The sequence below is a fragment of the Harpia harpyja genome, chromosome 16, assembly GCF_026419915.1.
Source record: "Harpia harpyja isolate bHarHar1 chromosome 16, bHarHar1 primary haplotype, whole genome shotgun sequence".
NCBI classification, from domain to species: domain Eukaryota; kingdom Metazoa; phylum Chordata; class Aves; order Accipitriformes; family Accipitridae; genus Harpia; species Harpia harpyja.
The window spans coordinates 32152609-32168371 of NC_068955.1; the positions used below are offsets into that span (position 1 = coordinate 32152609).

General features: G+C 44.3%; 1 protein-coding gene across 9 annotated transcripts in view; it reads left to right on the forward strand.

The window, feature by feature from the left end:
- Positions 1-340: 340 nt before the first annotated feature.
- DAGLA (diacylglycerol lipase alpha) overlaps positions 341-15763 on the forward strand; it is a 76105-nt gene continuing 60682 nt past the window's right edge. For 3 of the 9 annotated variants that reach the window (XM_052811950.1, XM_052811953.1, XM_052811956.1), the window contains exon 1: positions 7373-7498. The gene's annotated coding sequence lies outside the window, so the exon portion shown is untranslated. Of the gene's footprint in view, positions 466-6119; positions 6220-7372; positions 7499-15763 lie in introns of those variants that run through there. The other 6 variants (XM_052811959.1, XM_052811954.1, XM_052811951.1 and 3 more) reach the window with 6 other exon arrangements.

Consider the following 15763-nt stretch of genomic DNA (forward strand, 5'->3'; position numbering starts at 1 on the left):
GAACGGGCTCTCTCTCGGGGGGGGGGGCTGTGGCCATGGCGCCAAGCAGGGGGAGGCAGAGGATGATGATGGTGAAGGAAGGGGGGGGGACACCCTGGCTGGGCTCGGGTGCTCCCGAGGTTTGGAGGGGCGAGGGCGGCCGGGCCAGCGGCGGGAACGCTCCCCTCAGCGGGAAGGCCCGGCCCGCCCGCGCCGCCGCCACAGGCCCGCCAGGGGGCGCCGCCGCCTCCCGTACTTACGCGCTCTTTCTCTCTCTCTCCCCCCCCCCCCCTCCGCCCCAGCCGTCGCCATGGTGACCGCTGGGTGCGTAGCGGCCCTTACGAAGCTGACGCAGTGGGCGGCCCGGCACGGGCGGGGGCGGCCCCTGCACGGGCGGAGGCGGTGTTAGAGAATCGGGGGGCCGCGAGGCCCCCGGGATGGAGGTGGCGGTGGCGGCGGCCCTGGGCCTGCGGCGGCGGCAGAGAGGTGAGGCGGGAGGGCGGCGGTGACCCCCGCGCCCTGGGTGTCGGCCCCGGCGGGGGGGGGGGACGGACGGGGACGGCTGTCAGCCCCCCTCCCCGCACCGGTGGGGCCTTTCCTGCGGCGGGAGGGCAGGTCCCCGCGGGGCGTGAGGGGAAGAGGCCGCTGAGGCAGGTGTTGGGGTCCCGGCGGGCCGCGGAGGGGGGGGGGGGGGTGTCACTGAGGGGCGAAGCGGGAGTCGGTGCGGGCTGGGGGTGCCGGCGGTGCTTTGTTCTGTCCCGCCCTGGTCGGGTAAAGCGGCTGGCGGGTGCGGGTGGGGTTGGCGGAGCTGTGGCCGGAGGGAACGTTTTCTTTGCCGGGCTGCGGGGAGACGGCGGGCCGGCTGAGCAGGGGCGGTGCGGGTGGTTGTCTCCTGCGGGAACCGCGTCTTTCCTTTCCAGCTGGAGGGCCTCCTCGCAATGTGGCCTGCACCCTACAGAAAGAGGCGGTCCTTTGCCCCGGACAGGTGCGAGGGCTGATGGCGGGGTCGGAACTGGGACCCAAGACCCCAGTCCAAACTGGCCTTGGCTGTGGGGGATTGGATAGGCGTTGCTGTCTGATCGTACAGGGGGAAGCTGCTGGTGTGTAGAGGGGTGGGTGTGACACATGGATTCTTTCTCTCAGCCTTTATTACTTCTCTACAGGGACGGGTATCTGAAACGGTTACCTGGCACTAAAAGTACTTCTGCCATGTGGATCTGCCACAGTGGGTGATGAGCCCTGACCATAGAAATTCCTGGTTAAGGTCTCAGAGACCTGCATGCTTGTAGAAGTAAAGGCTATATCGCTTTCAGATCTTATAGCTGAGATGTTGCCAGACTGCTCAGCCAGAATTCATGCTGTGCCCATTCTGGGAATTGGTATCTGCCGGTGTGTTTGGGACAGGCTTCAGTTGTCACTTGAAATATAGGAATGGGGATTGCTGAGTCTGCAGGTCCTGATACATGGGTTGGTATGTATAGCCAGCTCCAGGTGGGAAACAGCATGGTGATTGTCAAAATACAGCTTCTGGGATGCTGGAGTGTTTGTAAGTGTTGCATACTGAAAGCAGCAAATCTCCGTTTGATGGATTAGCCAGCATTAGCCAGCGTGTTAAAGGAAATGGTTCTGAGGGAAAGTATAACCTCTACCAAGGTGGGAAGGAGATTACTCACCTGCCAGGACAAAAGCTTGTGTTACCTGGTGATGAGTTGTTATATCCTGCTCACTGTCATCTTCTGGTTGAACAGGGGGTTCAGTGTCTCTGAGCTTGTGTGGTCAGGCTGAGTGTTTTTAAAATAGTCGTGGTTGGGAGATAATGAAATTGTAGGAAGTGGCTTTTGTAAAGACTGAGTCTTTAATCTCTGGGTTTTATGGCATTGGCTTCAGTGAAATGTGTATGCACTGGGTAAGTGTCTACACTGTTAAGGAGGTTAGTTTGTGATTGGGGAGGAAGGAATATCTGTTGGGCACTGGTGGAAAGCTTTCTAAATAGAAAACATCTGGATGAAGTTATTTGTTGTCCTAGGTGTTAGCTTTCTGTGTCATAAAAGTTACATGGGGTTCTTAAAGCTGCTGATTAGATTACTGCTCAGCCCAGTGAATATGTGTCAGTTTGTAGTGGACAGGCTGCCTAGTAGTGGCTAAAAGGCACAAGAAACTTGAACAGCATCTGCGATGTGGTAAATAATGCATATAGCCTGGAACTTGTGTAACCAAAACTCTTCAGAAAGGAGTAGGACAAATGTTCCCCTTTAAATCCATATTTAAATAAGAGATTTGGGAGTTACCATCTTTGCTGTTTTACAAAAATTTTACTCCCTCCATAACATGCTACAGAATCAAAATCACAGACTCAAGGATATGAACTACATACGTATTGCTGGTACTGATTTTGATAGCGCTGATCTGTAAAAACCAGATTTGATCAGAATTCCATCTTAACTTAAGGCACTGGGCTGGATCCTTTTGACTGCTATCTGCAAAACCAAATCAGAAGTCACAGAAACAAGGATTGCTGTAAGCCCCTGGCAGTTCGATCACTGCTGGGAAATGGGCAATGAGAAAGGCAAACTTCACTGTGCTGCATTCACCTGTTCCTCTTCTAGAGTCCTAGGAAGGAACAGTTGTGCAACACTGTGATCTGAGCGGTTAAAATTGAGAAACGTGCGCTCCAGGAAGAACAGTGGGAAGGATGAAAAGACTCCCTCCAATGACAAAAAGTTATGTTAAAAAAAATTAGAGAAGAGAAATAGGGTAAACCAAAATACTTGTCAGTCTGTTTCATAGAAGAAAAAAAAAAAGTAGATATCAGCCTGTTTAGAAGTGTTGAGAAGCCTTGCCTTCAGCAGATACTCAGTGCATTTGCATTGTACTAAATTTTGTCAGAGTTTTACTTTTTATGAAACTTTGTCAAAATTCCTATGAACAAATAGTTATGACAAAAAAAAATCTGCTTTGTATGTAAGTGCACCAATGTGCTTCTGGACTTTGGGTGGGAATATAAATGTCACGTTCTTTGTGCTATGTCTACCTTGGTTTGCTCTAAGAAGAGATTTTTATGTATCCCTTAAACACTGTGTACATCTAACTAGAAACCGGAGACATAAACTTGCAAGCCCTGTAGCTGCCCTTTCATATATCCACTTGACTTGCATGTTTTTATCAGTCTCACCTGTCTTTGCTTCCCTCTGTAAAACAGTTTGGCATCCCCCACGGGATCTGAGTGTACGAGCTGTGAGTTGCCATGTAATCCATGTGAAGTTCAGGTCATGTCTCTATTTGTGATGTGACCTTTAATCCTAGGGTGCTGAAGGTACAGATGTTTAATGGCATTTTATACTGCCAAGTATAAAAATGGGCAGAGGGGTGTTTCCTGTGCAACCTCATCTTAGAAGTGAATTAATTTTGCGTTAGCTCATCAAAACTAGGTCACTTTGGTTTCTGAGTTGCAATAAAATCGAACGGATTTGCAAACAAGACTTACACACTTCTTCCAAGCCTTTGTGACTTGGAAAACTCTTCTTAAAGCAACATAAATACCAATCTTGGTTTTGTGGGTCTTGTCCAGGCAAGGAACAGCAAGCTGGAGACCTGTAGGAAATACAAGACTGCTACTTGAGAGAGTAAACCCCAGTGTGCTTGGTATGCCGCTCAGCTTTTGGGGGGATAACAGCCTGTGAGGCTTTGAGTCATTTACAGGCCTGCTTGCAATTTACTAAACTTTCTTGCATTAAACCAGCAGTGATTCGTTCTGTCTTCAGACGGGGGAAGGATGTTTGAGACTTTTTCCTTGGGTAGCAAAGTTTTATATCTACCCTAGAACAAGCAGTTTTTACTTTGGGGAGTCTGCTTGCACTCTGCTTTTCGTCTGAGAAAACAGCATACTCTGCTTTTCAGCTTGCCACCTAGGTAGCAGTAAATAATACTTGGTTAAAGCTAGCAGTCTCTCCGATTCTGACAGTGATCCAGCAGATGAATAAGTACATCCTGAGCTGGATTCAGTACTGGAGTTTGAGGAAGTTACATTTAAAGAGACAGCAATTGAGATGCTTGGAAGAGTAGAACTATTTTCATCTGCTTTTAGAGAGCTAGGGGAAAGGAGTTTATGAAAGTGCCCTTTGTGCTATCAGGACCGTGACAAATGGACTTTTGGGATCTGTGGATAGCTTTGGGATGTTTATTCTTGCTGGAATAGATTCTTTGAGTAAATCAGACTTTTAACTTGAAGCTAGTTTGTGCAGATATTTTCTTTATTCTGCACTGCACGTATGTGATACTGTAATTTAAGTCTTCCAGAACAAACATACATGGCACATATTTCACGGTGGTGGGAATCGTTGTGATGCTTCTAGTTAGAACTCCATTCCTTTACTTCCAAGCTAATACTTTGTTTCTAAAGAGAAATCAGAAGAAAAATCTTGAAAATTTGCCAGGTGCAGTATCTGTCTGGCTTTGAACTTTTTAGATGGAAGAAACTGAAATTATTTTTCTGATTTTCATAAGAAATGGAAAAGTTTGCCTACTGAAAAACTAAAATCAAATTGCTATGTATTTTAAGAGCACAAGTATAGTTGGGAGTTGATAGTCTACTCACAGGGCACAGAAATAGACTCTAGAGTCTGCTCCCTTTGTGCAACCATGTTGATCCTGCTTACTAGATCTCACTCTGCTTTCCAATAATACAATATGTTTTTTATCTCCTACAGCTGCAATTGCTCTGCCTATAATTCTGTAGTGCAAGATGCTAAGCACTCTTATTCTGCTTGCTTGTTTGGGTGCATGAGCTTAAGTCATGGTGCCTGGTATCTTGATCCTAAGTTCATTATAAACTAAGTGTATGTAAGAATGTAACCGTAACTGATCTATTAAAAAAAAGTCTAAAATACAGTGAACTATTTAACTATTTGAAGCACATTTACAAGCTTTTAAAGCATGATAATGATGCATGTGAAAATTGATGGGTTTGTATTTTAGAAGCAACATATAGTAAAGTGGAATATCCTAATGTAAATGCATACAAAATTTGTGTTTAAATGCAAAGCGTAATGCTGCTGTATCTTGCTGATGATTTCAAATAAGAGGTAGAATTCCTACTGAGGTTTAGAAAAATGTGCCCTCTATCTTCAGTCATTTCTTCTTTTCTGTTCTTTTCCTTCTTCCTTTTTATCCTTTTCTCCCTTCCAGTGAAAGGGGTGTAGGTCCCTTAGCTTATACACTGGATTTGTTTGAAAAGATGTCAAGCTAAAAGATTAAATAAAAAAGGTTGCTGATTATTTTTCTCTTCCTTGCAGCAAGAGTAGAAAATCTGCACGGCAAGCAGAGACTGCTTGACTAACAGGGAGTTTTGTCATGGGCTCTTAACCCGCAAGCTTCCAGTCTGTCTGCTTTTACACGAATGCTCCTTTAACTGGGCTAGTGCTCCTGCAGACTCTTGCAGACCCCTGGAAGTCCTCCTCCCTCCCCCTCCATTGGAGTTTCTATCCCTCTTTGAGGAGGCCTGGCCTTCTGGTCTCCTTCAGGTTGACTACAAATGTCTATGGAATTGCGTGAGAATTCATGGCTTTTTGTTCAGTTCAAGCTATTAACTCAGTAGCCAGCCTACTTTGGTTCTTGCGTATTCCCTTTGTGTGAAATTAAAACAAGTGGATTCCTCAGTGATGTCTCTGACCTTAATAAGAATTTCTCCCTGAAAACAGGATACAAGAAGCATTCTAGAGTCTTAAAAATTGTAATTTTCCTCGTGTTCTTCACTTGCTGTTTTGTCAGGCAAAGGTGCTTTTCAGCAAGCAATGATAAAAAACCCAGTGCAACTAACTTCTCCAGTAAGCTAGTAGGATAAATTGTCTTCTGTTGAGTTGTTTAAACTGATCTCATTTCCATAACCTTATGCACAGATCTACATCGCTGCATCGGCAGTAATCTGGTGATGAAAAGTCCTCTTCTAGCACATACCTGCAGAGGACTGCTGGTAGGGTTATCGTGGGTGGAGTTTGTGCCTCTTGTGTGTTGTGTGTATTTTCTAAATGCCTGCTGTTTCAGAAGAAGTTTTGTGAGCTCCTTCCTGTAGATAAAGGATTGTGCTGCTGCATGCACTTCCATTTTCTCTGATTTTTCCTCAGAGTGAGAATGTCCTTGTCCCCTGAGGGGGTACTAGCTGAGAAAGCTGTCAGGCACAGGAATTGGTGTCAGTCCCTCTTCCTCAGCATTCTGGTTTCTGTCTGGGCATTGGCGTCTTTAGGGGTGAGTAAGCACTCATGATCCTTTTCAGGAGTTTGTTCTCCCACTGTTGCTGGTGGGATAGTTTATTTGATACAGTTTGGTGCTCTGTGATGTGCATGATGGGAAGATTTGCTTGGACCATCTAAACAATGAGTGTCATATTATTGAAGAGCTTGTAACTCTTTGCTGAATGAGAGCAGAGACTTGCTGATACTGAAATTGATTGTATGAGATGCTCCTTCTTGTGAAGACATAGTAAGATAATTTTGAACAGTGTGTATGGTTACTAGGAGTAATTAGCTAATTGATAAATATGAGAAGGCTACCTTAAATGAATAGGTGCTCTAAGCATTTGCCATGTCTGTCTTCCTCTGTAATAACTGTTTCTTCTTTGATTTGTTGGTCTAGATGTATGGTTATCAGCACAGACCTGAGAGGTGCTGAGTTTAGATCCAGGCCAGCTTCTAGACTGAGTCCTTATTCTTTTCTGAAGAACAAATGTGCAAATAAAATGGTGAATCCCTTAGGCCACCTTAAATAAAACTGAACTGGATAATAGGAAGAAACAGGGAAATTCAGGACCTTGCAGTTTCATTGCAGTAAGTACAATAGAAATGGTGAGGCTGGTTTGAAAAAAAGCTCCAGAGCATTTCTACACTGAAAGGTTTCCATTCAGGTCTGTTATGCTGCTCCATGTCTGTTAGAAGTTGGAATTTACACAGCTCTGCATCTTTTAGAAAGAAGAATGAAATTTAGTATGGTGTCATGGCTTGTCTTTTTGGCACAGATCTGTGTAATGTGCTTGCTGGTGTTTACAGCTATAGATACAGCCTTGATGTATTTTTGGAATATAGATTCCAGCTCAAAAGTCTGAGCTTCTGGAGGCTTGTCTTCCCCATGTGATCTGCCAAATGATCCTGCAAAATTGTGCTGTTTTCCCTCGTGGGAAATTAACTCTTTCACCTCCCATAAAATAAGAGCAAGTCAGATCCTTCTTGTGAGTTTGCAGCATCTCAGCCAGCCTGACTGCCCCGAATAAAGTGAATCCTACCTTCTTGTGTTGTCTTGCATACTGTATTTCTTGGCCATATCAGGACTCCTTAAGTGTTCTTCATTGAAATGCAACCTAGTGCTGTCTAATAACTTCCCTTTATGCTTGTCTTGTCTTTGTCAGGGTCCAAAATGTATGTTCTTTCCTTTTCGAAACACAACTCGGATTTTGGTGGTTGAAAATTTAGATGTGGCAAGTAGTAAATGAAGTGAATGCTGCAACTCTCCATTGCTAAATGGTTCTGGAACAGTAAGTGGATCACTTTTTTGCTTGTCTGCTGTTGAACTCAAAACAAGACCTCTTTTAAAAGTGCACCGGCCAGGCTTCAAGAACTTCAGCCTCAGACACTCTGGAGATGGCAGTTTTTCTAGCCAGTGGTCTGTCTCTTGTTCCAGGATATCTCTGTGAAGATGATGTGTCCTTCCATTTCAGCAGCCCTGTCTGACTGCTTTACCTTTCAGCCAGATTTAACCTTTTAAACTACAGTACCCTTTTTGTGACTCTGTTCTGTCTGATTCAGTTGTTTGTCACCATCTCCATGGTATCCAAGCATCCGCTAATGACAACTGCTTCACTAAATGAGAGCATTCAGATATGAACCTCTGTATTTTTGCTTGGAGGGGAAACGTGCCTGTGATCCCCTGTCAGAGGAAGCAAAAAAAGTTACCATTTGCTCTGCTGAATGGCGGATGTTAAGTCCTTAAAAGAAAATGAAGAAGCAGTAATTTGCCACTGAAGTTCTCTCTTAAGTTCCTGTTACAGTGTGCATTCTTTTTCTTTCCTGAATAGAGAATAATGGCAGATTTCTTTGAGAGATTCTCTGTGTGCTGTGGGATTGCTCTTCCCCTCACCTTTGTCATTTTCACTTATTTTCTAGCAGAGAAAGAGGCTGCTCTTTCTTTTCAAGTTTTCCTTCCGAGGTTAATATGGGGCTAAAACTATTTGGCAGATGAATAATGAAGTGCATAGGAAGCGAGAGATGCCTTTCCTGAGATGTTACGTGCATGTTCTAAAACCGGAAAGAGTATAGCTTTCCTCGAACTTCAGTGACACAAGAGGAGTGCAGGGCAAAATGCCTTTGTGTAATTCTAGTGGTAAAACTTCATTCTGCAGGAAGCCATAGGCTTCTTTCTCCAGAAGCCCTTTCCCCTCTAAATTTCATGCCTATTCCTGGTTCAATACTTTGCTTTTGTAAAATGGTTTTTTATCCTCATTGATTTTTTTTTTTTAAACAAAAAAAAGAACAAGCTTTCTTTCAGATCTGAGAGCAAACCCTTTTGAACACCTCAGGGGCCATAATTGAATTTAACTCAATAGGAAATGGGGACATCCACAAATGCAGTGTTGTCCTTGGTTCTTCCAAATGTTACTGGCCTGGAAGAGTCTGAGATAAAAGAACTTTGCTGGTTGCATGTAACTATTATTTTACCTTGCTTTATAGGACCCCAGCTCTCTGCTGGTGGGAAAGAGAATTTATCGATTCTCTGAAGTCTTGGTCTGAGTTTGTCTCTCTCTTGGGTGAGGGTGGAGGAATTAGTACAGGCGGGTTTGGAGGTGGGAACCACGTAGGATGCTGCAGAAAATGCTCGTTCTTCTGTGAACGGGTGGCTGAGTAAGTGTGGTGCATGCATCTGAAGTGCCTTGTGGGAGCCTGCTGGTAATATTTACAGAGTTTGTGAATTTGGAGTATGCGGTGTATGAGTTTGCATGCAAGCCCAGAAGTGTCAAGTATGTTTAATTTGCCCCAATGAAGGGGGGTGTGTCTGTAAGCTTGTTCAGGGAGGGGTGGGCAGAAAGCCTGAAAATCAATCCACTGTGAGTTGGGTAAGCGGGTATTTGGGGAGAAGAAACATGAATATGCATGCTTTAGCAGTTTCTCTATAATCTAGTGTGCAAGTTTGCAGGATGTGTATTTGTATATATGCATGCCATGTACTTCTGAGTGGTTAGATGTGCGTTGGGGAAATGGACAACTCTACCCATGCCCTTCATAGTGCAAGGAACCTATGTTTTGTGTCCCTGGTTTTACTGGCTCCTTGGGTGTTCATTTCCTGGAATGGCTTGAAAGCCTCTGGTTAGGAACTCTAAGGTATGTTGCATCTGACCTTTATTCTTTGGGACATGCAACACCTATTTTGTGATGAGTTACCCTGACTAGGTCCTCAAGGGCATGATATCACCACAGAAATAGTGATTTTTCCTTCTACTGGGAGTGGTAAAGAGCAGAGGAATTCAGCCTGGTGCTGTGTGTTCTTTGTCTGACAGATTGTCACATCCTTGTTCTCCTGTGCTGTTGTGTGTGTTTGGGCCTGCTGATGGAGGAGCTGGGGGTGCCTGGGTGAGGTTAAATGGATGTTTTGAGACAGTAGGCATTAGCGGAGAAATAAATTGATGATGGAAGTGTCCAGCATTGGGGACAAGAAAAGGAAATGAGCATTTGTGGGACTTGAACCTTTGCGTGCGATGTGAACTGAAAGCCTGATAAGGACTTGCTGCCATTCTGCGTTTTGAGGTTATGCTGTAGAAGCTGGGGAGGCAAAGCAGCAGATCTGTTTGGAGCTGCTTTAGTGACTCTGAACTCTCAAATATTTGAGTCAAGAGAGTGGAAGGAAAATCACTGTGTTTATTCTCTGAAATGAGTATGCATGCTAATACAAAGTGTTAGATTACTTTCTAAAGTTACGTGACCGCTACTACTGGATGTATAGGGTGCTTGTGTTAGCTACGCTGAGATAAGTTGGCTGCGTAGGCTGAGGAAGAGGACAGAGTTGCCCAAGGGGACATGGAAGTGTCTCCAACACTGAGTATCCTGGACTGTCCTTCTGAGTGACCTGAGCTAATTATTCTCTTAAAACATTGCAATGTTGTGCAATGGACAAGTCCTTTATGTCCCTAGCTGCTGTTGTATTTATCCTATGAAAACCTGGTTTTCTGGCTGCTCTGCTCATCTTTCTTTTCTAGTGAACTCTTTTCCATTTGTTATAAACAAAAAGACTTGAAAACAGTATAATGCATGGGTTTTTAATTGAACAGAGGACAGCAAGAGACAGCTCTAGTCTTGCTTCCCACTTAAATGTGTTCATAAGGAATAAGGCCTTTCATTTGTATGATCACAGTACTAGACAAGGAGGCATGCTTTTTGGAAAATAACACAGTTGAACTGAAAGGGAAGAAATCGCATTGGTTCCTGTTGCTGTAGCTGCAGGTCTTTTGCGTTTTGTGTCACTGCTCTGTATATTGTGGCTGTGAAATGAAATCCTTTTGAGTGCAAAAGCATGAAGGGGTGCGGTTAAAGCAATCGGGAACCTTTTCACTTTAAATTACCTGATTTATGACATGAAAATCTCAATGTTAACATAGATTTGTTTTGCAAACCATTCGACTGTAAGTTACCTGATGTTATGCCAAAACACTCCCTCTTGACTAGCATGTGAAAATACAGCTCTTGAGCCTCTGGTCTAGACCACAAGGGCTAAATGCTGCTGAAGAAAGAGTAAGTTGAACCTTCAGTTCTTTCAGCAGGCACTATTTCAGTAACATGCTTCATTTAATGTCAATATTTGAGGAAGTCTTTTGGGTGGGGAGTGCGAGTGAACCCCCTTTTCTCTTCCTGTTCTGTTCTGGACTACTTTCATCATACCAGTATGTCTGGGCTTGCAACTTTTGTGTTGGCAGTATGAACTGCAGATTGGTCTTCTGCTTTTGCATCTGGATGTGCAAGCCTCGCACTGCAGAGAAGGTGCAGTGCCAGAGGGTGGGATACTGGAACTCCTGGTTGTCCACGCCTGGAGAAGCAGGAGATCCTGTTTCCAGAAAATGCATCCATTTGTTTCCCTTTACTTTAGATGAATATGCTGGTGTTTGCTCAACTGCTTTGCACCTGACTGCTGCCTCTGTGCAGGAATTTTCCAGGAGTTTGCATTTCACAATGGAGTTTTTGTGTAAACTGTGGATTTTTTAAGAGGAAAAAAGTGATGGATGCCTATTAGGAGAGAGGAAAAGGGAGGAAGATACGATTATCCAAGACTCATTGGCCCTCAGGACTGTGTGGCTGTTGTTCCCTTTTTGTAGGGAGCAGGAGTAGAAGAGATGAGAAAAGTGTTATCTTTATCTTTTCTTCAAATATGCATAGTGTTCCTGCTGCAGAGGAGCAAGGCTACCAAGGCTTTGTTAGGTATTTCTGCTGTTGGAAAAGGAGATGAGGTTGGAAGCAGTTGTGGCTCTTACGTTCCTATGGGAACAGATAGGAGATGCAAGGGCTTGAATTCTCAACTATAAGGGGATTTGTCAAGAAAGGTGGGAAAAGGATTTAATTTCTGATTTGAGTGGGAAACTAATATTCATCCTCTCCCCCATTTGGCTCCTGATTGCAAGTTTTTCTCTGCTGAAGAGGAGACAGGATTTTGTGCAGTGTCTTCAAGGCTGCTTCACTGCTCCATGGCCACAGAGTTAATTACAAGTTGGACAATGAGATGCATGAGTCCACCCTGCTGCTGTTTTAATGACTCAGCAGTTCAGTGCTCTTTTTGTATGGCGAGGGGCAGCAAAAAGACTGCACATGTCTGCTGGATGAGAATGCAAACACAGCTCTGTTCCACATAGCAGTGGTGCTTGTGGAGCAGGGTTAGTAACCCAGTCTGAATGAATGCTCCAGACTAAACTATTTCTGAATCCACTTTTACCACCCCATTTAAAGTAGATAAGATGTTCGGGGCAGAGACATCTGGCTTTGTTTTCACTGCGCTGAGCTGTAGCCTGTTGTTAAAGCAATTCCTAGCAAATGGAGGACTTTGACCAGTCCTGTCTAGCACGCCTCTCTTCCTGGGGAGATCAGCCGACATGCTGTAAGTAGATTCTCCATGTTCAGAAAGGTTGGGTGGTATAAGATTCATGGTGTATCAAGGAAAACAGCTGCCTTATGTGACCTAAGAGGAATTGCAGTCCCAAAGTTAGGTTGCTCTGTCTGTAAATCGAAAATGAAATGGCAAAAAGAAAGGAGCTTGATTAACGAAGAGGTTTAGATTTCTAAAAATAAGTGTTTTGTTTCCAGCTAAATTCAGTGGAAAGCAGGCACCTGCCTAGGGGTGGTGCCTTGCTGGCTCTTGGATGGGTGCAATTCCTGGTCACCAGCAACAGCTTTATTTTTTTAAAAGAGAAAAAATCTGGTGGCTTTGGCAGTTTGTCATGGTAGTTAAAGGCTCAGGGAAGGAAGGGGTGTTGGTCTTAAAATGGACCTTGTCAGGTGAGTAAAACCCATCATTTTGCGCTTACCTCTTGGAAGAAGTTCCCTTTAACGTTCTTGTATATACATAATTTTTTAGCTGCGCATCCTGGTTCTTTGTTAGAAAGTCAACACAATATGACCAGTGAGCAAAAGTAGGACTGTGGCTCACACCTGCTGATCATATGAGCAGTAGGTGTGGTGTTTGAGACTGCACAGGGATGCTTTGTCTGTGCCATGGTGAGTACTGTTTGCTGGTGCAGTGATAAAAAGAGGTGTTGGGGCCCTGATTGAAGCAGTTGTGCTTGGTGGAGCTTTTCCCTTTGTGAACTTCCAGTGCCACTTCTGCCACTGTAGCTGTGCTGTGGCTGAGTTGTGGCCAGCACATCTGCAGACTCCTGCCTGTAGGTTACTGTCTCTTATTTTATTATAAGAGGGATAGCTGTCAAGTCTTCCCAACCCCCAAAACTGTGGGTTTTCAATTAGTTGGTAGCTGGCTGTTAAATACGATACCTGCTTGGTACTTAAAAACTTCACTGTGCTTAGTGCAAATAATACTGTTTCTTCATAGTGCTTACACTTTCTGTGTTACCAATGTTCTAAAATGCAATTTGAACTAAGATCACTTAGGTGTGCGGAAAAATTTAAGTGCTTCAGTTAAAGAATAGCTCTGCCTCCTTTGTAGCCTTCATACTGAGGGTGCTTGCTGAAGACTTGGAACTATTTAGAGAACATGATTTCAGCTTCCTTGGGGGGGTGAGGAGGGGCAGGGGGGAGCCCACCCTAGAAATGTGGGGAGTTTGAGCTTCTGTTCTTGACTGCAAAATCACAAAATTTTATCTCAGATTTCCCTAAAATTGGGATGTCAAATTTGTAGGCACTATAAGAAAAACTGAGTATTAGTTCTCAGTGTGTGGTTCTGGTACATGGCTCTTGTGTTCTCCGGAGATGGATAGCACAAAGGTCACTCTGCAGCCTTTGCTGGCAGCCTGGAGCAGGAACATGATGCCTGGTTGCTGTCAGCTGAGGGAGGGGTGTTAAAGCAGCAGGCTCTTGCTGTACTCATTTGGTGTCTTCAACTTCTTCCCCCCAGTCTCCTATTTGATGTTTCACTTCTGGATTCTTTGACTCCCATCCTGATAATGCTTTTGTTTTCTAAATCCTTTTCCAACTGGCTGGGTCAGAGAGTAAGTTGTTATTGTACATTTTGTTAGGGATTGCCAGTTCTGGTAGCCAAATGGAGGCAAGGCTGCTTCAGGGCTGTGGGCCAGATCCAGCCAAAAGTGCGGCTGAGCATTTAAGTCCTGGTAGGCCCGCACATACATGCACAACGTAAACATGAATATATCTATGTGTATGCTCTGCTGTGACAGCCCGGAGAGGAGCTAGGGCAGAGGCTCTGCTTTTCTGTCTAGGTTAATTGGGTTCCCCTGCCTGCTGTAGTGCCTCTGCTCCTCTGTGCTCATGGCGATGAGCCTTTGGTGGGGTGATGGCTCCTGTGATGGGCCTGGGAGGAGCTGGGTGAGGGTGTTATTTGAGTTCCCCCACTTGCCATTTTGCCTCTGTGCTCCTGTATGTGTAGGTGAGCTTTTTATCCCATAACCTAACACATTTCAGACACCAGATTGTCTCTCTGCCCTTCCCCTGCTTCTTTCATGTACAGTCTATCACTGGTGGAAATGCATAATTTTTTCATTTTGCTGTGTTTGTGTCCTTCCTGGCTTATTTGGGTAATGCACAGGGAGAGAGGAAGAAGGCATGTGTAGGCTGCTGGTATTGCAATTTAAAACCTACTTGTGGAAAAGGGAGTGGGGTCATTCTTGTGTCTTTTGTATACTTTTTTCATTTTCTGGATTAACTTTAGCCTGGCAGCTGGAACACCTTTAAAGTTTCAGAGGTGCCAGGAGAGATCATTGAACTGATGGTGAATTATTCACAGTGTCATTCTGCCAGTATTCTTATTTCCTTACTCCAGAGTTATCAATTTGGCCTATTGGTATAATTCATTCAGTTGAAGTAGGATACTGTATGCTAGTGCACGCTCTTCTCCTGGACACTCTGATCCTAGCTGTGATTGAGGAGTACAGTGGAGGAAGAAAGAAGCCTGTGGATGTTCATTTTTTCCAGTTTAAAGAATGCTTGAATTCATCATGTGTTGGGCAAGTCATTGCTCAAAACTGGATGCTGTAGCAGATTACATTCTCTGGGTCTGTCTGCTCTGCTGTTTTTGTCTTTGCAATGAAAACAAAATCATAAATTATCTGTGCAGCTTTCTGCCACATGATGTATTGGATGCTGTGCATCCTAAGATACACAAAAGGATTAGTTGTTCATGTGAATAATAGCAATGCTAATATGTATAAATAAGAGTTCTTCATTATCTTGCTTCCAACAGTAACCTAATCACTAACTGGTTCTGATAATGAATTCCCCACACAGTGCCTGATGAAAATATTGCAGTATTTTCACCCTTTTGTATGCACCTCTTGACATGTACCCCCAATGCTACAAGTTTCAAGGAAGGAATGCAGCAAACAGAACTGACTGATGGACACCTGCATAGGGGAAAGGCTGGAGGTAGGTGGCTGTTTGACCAAGCATGGATTCTTGAGGTCACCAGAATTTAAATGTCAGATGTTAGAGGCATAGATTTTTTCACTGGAGAAAGTGTGTTGCCTGTGGAGTGTGGGAAAGACTGTCAGCAAGAATGGCATGGAGGTATCTGAGAAGCTACCTGGCATCTAAATGCAATTGTCATGTGATCTGTTATTAAGTACTCGGGAGATCCTCTTCTCAAAGAGATTGTGATTACAGCCATATTCTGGAGAAGAATTGGAGCCATCTGACAAGACTCTGCTGTACCTTTTGTCCTTGCATACTGTTGTACACAGAGATGATCTCAGACTGTGATTTGAAGGGAACATAGTTTGCTAGTCCTGTGGGCTATGCTTGGTGGTCTGTGAGGTCCATGCAGAGTTTAAGTCGAACAAAACATTTCTGCAAGAATGCAGGCATAAGTCCTATTATTCCTTTTGAAAAGGGCTGGGAACATTTTCCCACATTGCCCAGAAAAGAACTGTAGGAAATCTCAGCTTGAATGTTTGTGCTTGTCTTCAGAATTTAAGTGACTGAGTGAAGAAATTGAGGAAGAAAAGTAGCAAAGGATTATGATGCAGAAGAGCTCAGACCTAGGCTAGGCTTATGCCTTATGCCTTGATTATGCCTTAATTGGCTGGGTTAATTGCAATACGATATTGCTCTGAGGCCTTTGAGCTCTAATCAAGGATGAGGAT